Source organism: Sylvia atricapilla, chromosome 9 (genome assembly GCF_009819655.1).
Source record: "Sylvia atricapilla isolate bSylAtr1 chromosome 9, bSylAtr1.pri, whole genome shotgun sequence".
In the NCBI taxonomy this organism is placed as follows: Eukaryota; Metazoa; Chordata; class Aves; order Passeriformes; family Sylviidae; genus Sylvia; species Sylvia atricapilla.
This window is the reverse complement of record NC_089148.1, coordinates 21,731,869-21,741,543: the sequence shown is the minus strand read 5'-3', so window position 1 is coordinate 21,741,543 and position 9,675 is coordinate 21,731,869.

Below are 9,675 nucleotides of genomic sequence, written 5' to 3'. Positions count from 1 at the left end.
GGGTCCCTGAGGTTGAAATAGACATAAACGTTTTTGATCTAAGAACACAGAGAGGAGACAAGCTTCCATTTCTCTGTACCTCCTATTTTCTCTTCTTGTTCTTGCCCTTTTCTTACCCACTCCCTGCATGCCCCTTAGATGATTGGGATGTTACAGGAACTTTAGATGTGAGAAGGTAGTCTTTCTGAGCAGTGAGTAAAATCTGGGAGTAGCATGGGCAGAAGAAGATTTAAAAAATACATGTACAGAGCATTCACTTTTTAATTGATGCTTGCAGACTTTCTGTGCCATTACTACTTCACTTTCCTACTGATAGGGATACTTTTCCTAATCTTTATTAACTGACATTGTAATCCACTAGTGCTTAATTGCTACACACAAGTCTACTTTGTGCAACTCCTTGATTTCTGTCTGTATTTTTGCTTTATATATTTGGAGGGGTTTTTTGACGTGACTGTGATCTAGCCTCTGTATAAGCAACTCTTGGCCTCTACTTAATACCTCATGCATTTCCAATATACAAGACAGCAGATTGCTTTTTATAAGCAGAGCTCATAAATTTATAAGTCTAGATTAAAATATGAAAATACTGTTGTTATACCAGACTCAGAAAGCATCTGGTCTTCCTTCTGTATGTGGATAGTACCAGATACTCTTAGAGACTGTATAGACTCTACATATCTGCTTCATTAGTGGATTTTACTCTGATTTCAAACACACAATTATTTCATTCTGAAGTATGGTGTTTGACACCCATTCTAATTTTTCATGTCAGTAAGCATAATCACTTACATTCTGCTGGTTGGAAACATAGCAGTAATGCACAGAGAGAAAACACCTCATCTGTACTAAGATTCAGTTTTATTTTCCTTACCATTTTTATCTGCTCTTGTTGTTAATTGGCTTCTGACTGACATTTACAGAAAGATGTCTCAACTGAGGTGTTCACATTGATGCTTAGTGTGGGGGTGGGCGGAATGCTGATATTCCTTTTGTGAATGGTGTCAGTTTAATTGGACAATCTGTGTAAGGTACAGAATTAGAATTTCCTCCAAAATACAGTACTCTGCATTTATGAACAGTCAGTTTCAGTTAGCATTTTGAGCTTCACTGGCCTACCTTGTAAGGACTAGGTGAGTGGGTAGAAAAATGGTAACTGAAACTAGATGTTCCTGTTCAGCTTGTTCTGAAGTGGATCAGAGTTCAGTTTGATCTTGATAGCTTTTGCTGATCTGAAAGCCAAGGCATTTCACTGCTCAATATTTATTTCTAGCTTATCTCAAATATTATATTGTTTTGTGTTTTATTAGATACATAATAAATAGAAGACCGTAAGTCAGTAATGTTAATTTCCTTATCATACCTAGAGTAATGCTTGGTTAAAAAAGTGTTCAATTTTTCATACAAAGGTGAGAAAACGAAAAGAAATTCCTAAGGATTTCCATTTTTTATGGAAAAGGCATTCATGAACAGTGTTACAGATCTTTGCAAAGTCAACCTGTCAAATTTGATATCTGCATTCAGTAATTTAAAGAAAGGCACTTAAAGTATGTTTACAGCTAATACCTGTTTCATAGGTAGAGCTCTAATTCTTTTATTGAGATTGCCTCATAATTCCCTCATAAATAGTCCTTCTAAGCTGAATATATCTTTGTTCATTAATGTATCTGCTGATTTATAATGATCAAACAGGAAGTTTGCATAAATTTTGTCTCAGCTTAGATATCAATTTATTTAATACAAGATATCATGCCAATGTGGTCCAATGATTTTCCAGAATGAAGCAATGGGTAAATAATTTTTTTCAATATATTAAGAGGATGTAACAAGCTTTTAGATCATTGTATTTTATCACCATGGTTTGCAAAGGAATTGAATTTGGCAGAGACTAATTTTTATGAAAGACATAACTTTTGGAAAGCTGTGTCACCATCACTGTTTATGTCACAATTCCTTCTTATTTCAGGTGATTTCAGAGTTTAAATTAGTAAAATTGTTCAAAAAGGGAGTCATATCTCTCTCTTGTATTTGGTCATAAGGTATCAGACATTAAATTTAAACCATTAAAAGTTCAGCAGACCAATCCTCCTGTTTTCCAGCAGCTGTGACCACAAATACATATGATGACACAGTCTTTGAACAAATATAATTTGTTTTTAATGTTAGTAATGCAGAAAGAATGCTAATAAAACACGGATTTTAATACATTCTATGTGCAGATCTATTTGCTTAGTATCAGTAGTGAGGGTCCAGTTTTACACTCCACAGAACTCTTCTCTCTATTGGCATATTCCTGGAAACCTGTCTCCTACTTCCTCTCATTACTGGAACTTTCCAACTATTTAGTGTTATGTGCATGGTCCCCAATAAAGTTCTGTCCTTGGCAAACACAATAGTCCTTAATCATTGTTTTGTATCAGTTTGGTTCAAATTTCTTTTTAAGAATCAAAGTAAAATAATAATTTCTCCTCCATATGCAATGCTTTGCATTTAGTAACACTCAGACCCAATTACCATTTTGCTACCCACTCACCAGCTGAAGAAAGGTAGAGGAAGAAGGAGCAGTGCCCTAACTTGAAATGGATTTCTAAAACTGAAGTCTTGTCTCCACCCATGATTTCACAAGTTGGCAATTATTATAGCAACCCTTCTGATTAACCATGTCAGAGACACTGAGCATTCTAGGAGCCTAATGGTCCGTTTTCATATACAAGTCACACATGATATTGATGTAGGATTATTCAGTAAGTTTTTCATTTGTTCCTTCACACTGACAAATTACTGGCTTTTCAGAAATAGATTTGTATGTCTTCTGTAGCAATTCTTGGCTTCAGGCTACCAGCAGTGCTGGAGATTCCATCATTTGTTACGTTCATGTCCCTCACAGCTCCTGCAGCTAAGCAACATGCACCACACTCTAAAGCGACCATGCAGCATCTGTTTCCTCCCAAATCATATTGGCCAACTTACAGGTCATGTTATCTGAGTCTCTGCAACCTTTCTCCATAGAGACTGAGAGTCTGTTGTTGATCAAGCACTGCATGGGCCCCGACGCTTTTCCTGCAATAGGTGATTTGTGCCAAAATGCAGCTTGAAACGGTGACTGAGCATAGGTAACTATGAAAGTTTCTGACTTTCAGAATTATCCTACTGATCTGAATGCAAGCAGATAAAACCACATTAGGAAAGAAAGGAATGAATTAGGATGAGGCAGGACTAAGTGGAAGGAAAAGAAATGGCTTGACAAGAAATCAGTGAAGAAGGGGTACAGAAACTGATGTGGCTTAACAAGATGATATTGAGGAAAGGAATCTGAGCCTCGTTGGCTTAGGAAGGCATTGGAAGGAGGACCTAGAGACCAGTTGGACGAGGAGATTACATGGGTTGGACAATGATTCTGGCACTGGGAGGGAATCAAATGATTAGACAAGAAAAGCACAGTGGATATGTGTTGCGAAGGAGGTGACATTTAGAGCTACTGAGCAAAACAGGTAGAGCTAATTGCCTGGAGAAGAAAAAGGCTGAAAGAAGGCAACTCAATGAGGTGTGAGATGGAGTGGGCTGGACCAGAAGCCTGTGGTGCCTGAGCTACCAATTTTTGGTAGAGGAGATGGGGGAAACATGGTCAGAGAATTATTTCACAGGGAGTTAAGTTCAGTTCTTAGAATCATAGAACCATTTAGTTTGGGAAAAACCTCTAAGATCAAGTCCAGCATTACCCAGCTAAATTCACCACTAAACCATGTCCCTAAGTGCCACATCTATATAATATAATCTTTTATACATCGTGTGTGTATATTCATACGTATATATTTTATAATCTTTTATATACCTGCAGAAATGGTAACTTAACCACTTCTTTGGGCAGCCTGTTCCAAAGCTTGGCAGCCCTTTCAGTTAAAAATTTTATTCTAATATCCAATCTAAACCTCACCTGGTGAAATGTGAGGCCATTTGCTCTCATCCTTTCACTTGTTATGTGGGAGAACCTTGCTACAACCTCCTTTCAGGCAGTTGCAGAGAGTACTAATGTCTCTTTTCACCCTTCTTTTCTTCAGACTAAGCAACCCCAGTTGCCTTCTTGCATGAACCTGTGCTGGATTCTGATGGGATAGGTATGTAGGCTGTTGCCTACAGGCCTCCTCTGTCATTTATTACATATGAGGCAGGAGATGATGGAAAGAATGACAATTCTACAGCTGAGGCAGATAAATGCTAATAAGGTGATCTGAACTACTGCTTTAATTCTGTCCCAGAATCATCGTAGGATGCCCCAGTGTAAGTTATCTAACACATTCATAGTTGGCCTACAGTTGCATTTTTCCCCGTTTTCAGAATGTTTACCGTAAAGTGTACCAGAAAGGCACTTGCAAAAGTGTGTGCTACTAGAAGTATTTGCAGAAGTGCTGTGCTGCTAAGTGGCTGCAGCTTAGTGGAGCTTTCTTTAAACATAGTGGTTTTAAAAAGAACTAGCCTTGTAATATATTTTTAGATTTTGCATCATATTTTGATGGTGTTCATTAGGTCTGTTGCTAGTCACGGATTACAAATTAATTCAGTATTGCAAATGAATATTAAATAGCTGTCTATTCACTGAATGAAGCACCAATACTGTGATAAAAACCATATGAAGCCATGTAAATAGAGCTTGCATCCTGATACAGCCTTAATTCATGTTCCTTGGGCAATTTTAGACCACTTCTGGGGCAAATTTTCTGGGCTGTTCTGGAAGCCACACATGCAGAATCCATCTGCTTTACTTAGCAACCTTTTCTGCTAAAGGGTGTTTTACTAGTGCAAGCATTGACTTCCAGTAGTTGTCCTAACTGAGAGGTTGGTTTAGATCCATAATCTTTGAATACAAAAAAATTTCCAAGAGATTAGATCTAGTTGCCTTCTTTCTCTCTCAAAAACAGAAGGAAAATGCGCTGGTAACAGAGTAAGAAGCAACAAGGAAATGTGTGTTGTGAACTGCTGATACTTGTCTACTGATGAGAAACAGAGAATGCAGTGGCACTGTACAGAAGGTGCAGAAGGTGCAGAACCTTTAAGTTTCATCGAGGAAATCAAGTGATACTTTAGTTCTCAGTGTTGATTAAAGATCATATAATCATTAAAAAAAAAAAAAAAAGAAAAGAAAAAAAATAAAAAAGACTGGAGGATACCCTCAGGATCATCCAGATAGTCCCTAGCAAAGAGAGTATAGAATGAGAGGAGCAAAGAAGGCCAGGGAAACAAGGTTAGTTATTAACATAATAAACCTCTTAATTGCATTAAACAAGCAGGAATAGGAATTCCTATATACAATAGGAATGTATTTTGTTACCTATTCTACAATACAATAGTATAATAGGAATTATTATACTATTGTATTGTAGAATAGGTAACAAAATGTGTAATTTGAGGAGCAAAATTCAGAAATGTGAAATAGTGGGCTTTTGTTAAATAAGAATAGGATCAATAACAGTAGAGGAAGAGGCAAAAACCAGTCCCCTGAAGGATCTTAGGTAAATAGTCAAGTTTTAAAGAAATATGAAGCTCCTCTTCATTAATATATTTAGAAAGAGGCTGCCAGTGTTCTACCTTTTTTTTTTAAGAAAGGATGTTACTTTTTTCTTAAAGAAAGGATTTACTACTACATGTTATCACTAACACTATTATATACTAATATTGCATATTGCTATTAAGGTACGCTAATAATAATTTTTGCTACTGATGAATTAATATTACATCTTACTGCTAACAGGACTTTTTAGTCTGACTCATGTCCATTGGAGTTTAAAATTTTAAGCTGAATTTCTTGGGGAACTGATGGATATAACTGTACAAATGTGATAACCATCAGGATAGTTGCTTTGATGCTATACAGGCCAGAGTTTTACAAGTTTTAGAGAAAAATTGTGGAAGTTTCTGTAGTTATATGGTTATACATACATGTGCATATGTATATATATATATACATAAAATACAGAGATTCACAGATACATTTTCCTTTTTAGGTACAGAAAAAATATCTTTTACTTTCACAGGAAAATATAAATTGTGAAGTTTTATCTCATTCTAGCAGAAGAAAGGAAAAAACCCAACTCTTCAGCCTTAAGGAATAAAGTTTCATGCCTCTAAACAACATGAGAAAATTCTCTGTCCCTTCCTACAGAGAGCTACACCCTAAGCCACAGCTGAAAGCTCATCCTCTCTGCCTGCCAGCTAAGGCACAGTTGATAATGTAGAGCAGGATTCTTTGCTCCAGCTCAACAAGACTGAACCCAGACAGCCCATCTTCATGCAGAACATATAAATAGAAGATACACAGTTTAGATATGAAGTAAATAATCGTCCAAACTACATCATTCTAATTCAAAACTCAGCTGCCAATTGCCCTGTTATCTGAAATGAGAGTGACTATTTCCCACAAGTAAAGACATGTTTCCTTGTTATTATCACATCTTAGTTAATATACTGAATGTTCACACACTAATTTATTTCACACTTACTTGGTGGGAATAGCATAAACAGGCAGCAGAAGTAACCAAATAATCTATGGACCAAACCTCTAATAGTTGTGTATAACTACATAAAAAGAAATATAAACTGAATCCTCCTAATTGTTTTCCTAAACTTACTTGGGCCAAATATTGGACCTTCAGAAACACTTGTGCTCTAAGTTTTAAGATTGCTATATATTTCCTTTTATAATCTGGAATTGTAAATCATGGGGTTGACTCACATGACTACCTGGGTAAATGAGAAGCAGAGCAATTGTGTTGTCTGGACGGCATTTTTGAAACACCTTCCAGCCCAAGAAACCTGCAATCTAGCAGGAAAGGAGGGTGAATAAAATTGCTAAAATCAAGCAAGAGACCAAGACATGCAAGCACTGAGTAGCTCTTACAGGCATATTTTGAAAACTTTGCTTCAGATACTACTGAAATTGCTGTTTCTCAGGTGAATGCACAACAGACTCATCTTCTGTGCCATCTCACAGCTTAAAGAAATTGTGCCAGTTGTAGGGGGACCTTCACATTTTAAGGAGCATATGTCTCTGCTTTTCCCGAGGTCTTCTCAGTAAGAAAAATCCAAAGATTTTTTCCATAATGGAAATAAGACTTGTGTAGCACCAACATAGCTGGTGCCCTCTCTGCTCTGAGAAGAGAGTATCTGTGAGGAAAAGATCATATGCCTGAATTATGTAGGACCTTAGGGAAAGCAGAGCACTGACTCCTGCACTGGGTGAAGGAAGGAAGGAAACTAGTAATTGAGATCTCAGAATAGAAGGTTAAAATGAGCAACAAAATTCTGGAAAAGGAGGAAAGAGAAAATAAGAGAGGTCTACAAATGTAATTTAAAGTCATATTAATTTTTTTCCTTGGTAGTTCTAGAGGTGAATACTAGAACCTCCCGTTCACAGTAGCAAGTCTCAGTCTGCAAGTTTATTTGGTTCAATTGTAGTCACATAAAGCAGTACCTCACTGATTCAAAGTAATTTAACTCATCTTCCAAACTTTTTGCACAATAATCCAAACTAATCTTAAGGTTCTCCAAAAATTCTAGATTCGTCATCTGCCTTTTGAACACAAAATGCAATTTCACACAGTGCCAATATTTTGAGGATATTTTCAGTTGTGCTCTTTGAATTTGCTGCATTTCTGTAAAATAACAAGTTGCAAATGAGCTATTAGAAAAGCGGAGCAAATGTGAGAATAAGGATTAAAATACTCTAAGGTTTGCTTTAAAGTTACATGTTTTTTATTCTTCAGAAGTATGATGGTTTAGTGTGTCTTGTAGAACTGCATTCCATTTCATGCCTCAATTTCTTGGAACCAACCATTTTTTCTGCATTATATTAACAGTGTCTTCTAAATTTTTTCGTCAGTAGAACACTGGTAACATTTGTGTCAGGTCATTAACAACTACATTGGAACTCACCATTAAAAATCCTTCAGTACCTGACCACTTTTACCTAGTTCTTTCTCTGTACTATCATTCTTGCAAAAAAATCAACTTTCCCAACTTAATTAATGAATTTCTGAGTAGCACCATATATTCTATTTTATTGATGTTCACTTCAGTCATATTGTGTGACAACATTGTGTTTGCCTAGAAAATCAAGTTATTTTGGAGGAAAGCCCAGCTAACCAATAATCTTGCCTACTCTGATTATTCAACACTTCATCATTTGCTTTAAATTATTGTATGCAACTCAATTAAAATTCAGGTTTTTTCAGACATGAGTAATTTCTGTCCTTTGCCTCCTTTTTACACTGAGATATTGTATTGCCTGTTCCCAAGTTATATACAACCCTGACTTTGTTGGAAATGTTTCCCACCAAACCGATTCTGGAATTTCAGAATCGATACTTTCAGTATCTCAGTATTTCTTCTTCAAATACCTATCTCCCAAATGTATATTTGATTTGTTTATATCGGACTAGCCATAGGTTGAGGAGTATATTTGGATCAATTTTGGAATAGCAGGGAAAATTCCCTCCCCTTCAAACCGTTTTCCCAAGAGCAAGGCGATGCTTTCCTAGAGCAGCCAATGCGATACTCAGCCACAGAAGGCGACATGAACTAAAGCTCCAAAGCGTTCTAATGGAACAGTCACAGGCCAGCGACAGCCGCTGCAGGAGCAGCTGGAGCGGTGCAAGTGCCCGGTGTGCCGCAGGATGGTGCCACAGGATGGTGCCACAGCGCCGGCTTTGACCGCCACCCAGCTGCCGCCTACGGCGCCGTGAAAACCCAAAGGCTACAGGGAATCCTGATACACACCTTAGCGACAGCAACGTCTGCATTTGCTGTGCTCTCGACAGATCATTTAAATTCTGCAGGTGGGGTATTTTCTTCCTCTGTACACGTCTGATCTTCATCCCCAAATCTCATGTAGGTATTTGGGGAGACTGTGCCCTAAGTACAGGCTTTTCACGGGTGAAACAGCAGAGCTTTCTATCCCTTCCTGACTTTGATTGCATGGATTGTCTGTAAAACACATTGAGCAGAAATAATTTTAGTAGCCCAACTATTGAGCTGTTAATTTACAGATCTCCTTTCATTTGATTTACCAAAAGTGTATTAAATGAGCATATTCCTTCTGTTGTCATAGTGGTTAAACCAGTAAAAGTCACTGTTGGTCTGCTTTGGGTAAAGTTTCAGTAGTTATGGGAGAGTGGAAAAGCATATTTGTACAGGACCCCTGAGAAACAGATATTCCATTCCTTTCCTGTGGTATGATAAGGTTTTTTAAATGAAGAAAAAGAAGTTCCCAAGAATGCTTATATAACCAAGTAGTTATTGTATCCAGAGAGTGATGTGTGAGATAAAATCGAAGTGAATTACCATTGTCAGGTGCTTTTTATTTATCACAGAAATTTATCTTTTGAGCTTAAGAATTAAATTATATCATTAACTTCACTCTAGTAGGAGCCCTGTATATGATTAAGACACCTCTGCCACTCAAGCAAAAATAGAATTGTTATTAACTGTATTAGTTATCATCCTGGTTGTGGTATTGCACATTTTTACTTCCTTTGTTTGTCATGATTTTCAAGACGCCTTCTGGTCTTGCTTACTTTATTTTCATTTCTGCAGCGGACATATGAATGATGAGCTATCACTGGTTTATTCTGAGTTTTATTATAGTCTGTTGAAATTTATTCTGTCTAGGCAATATTGTTATAA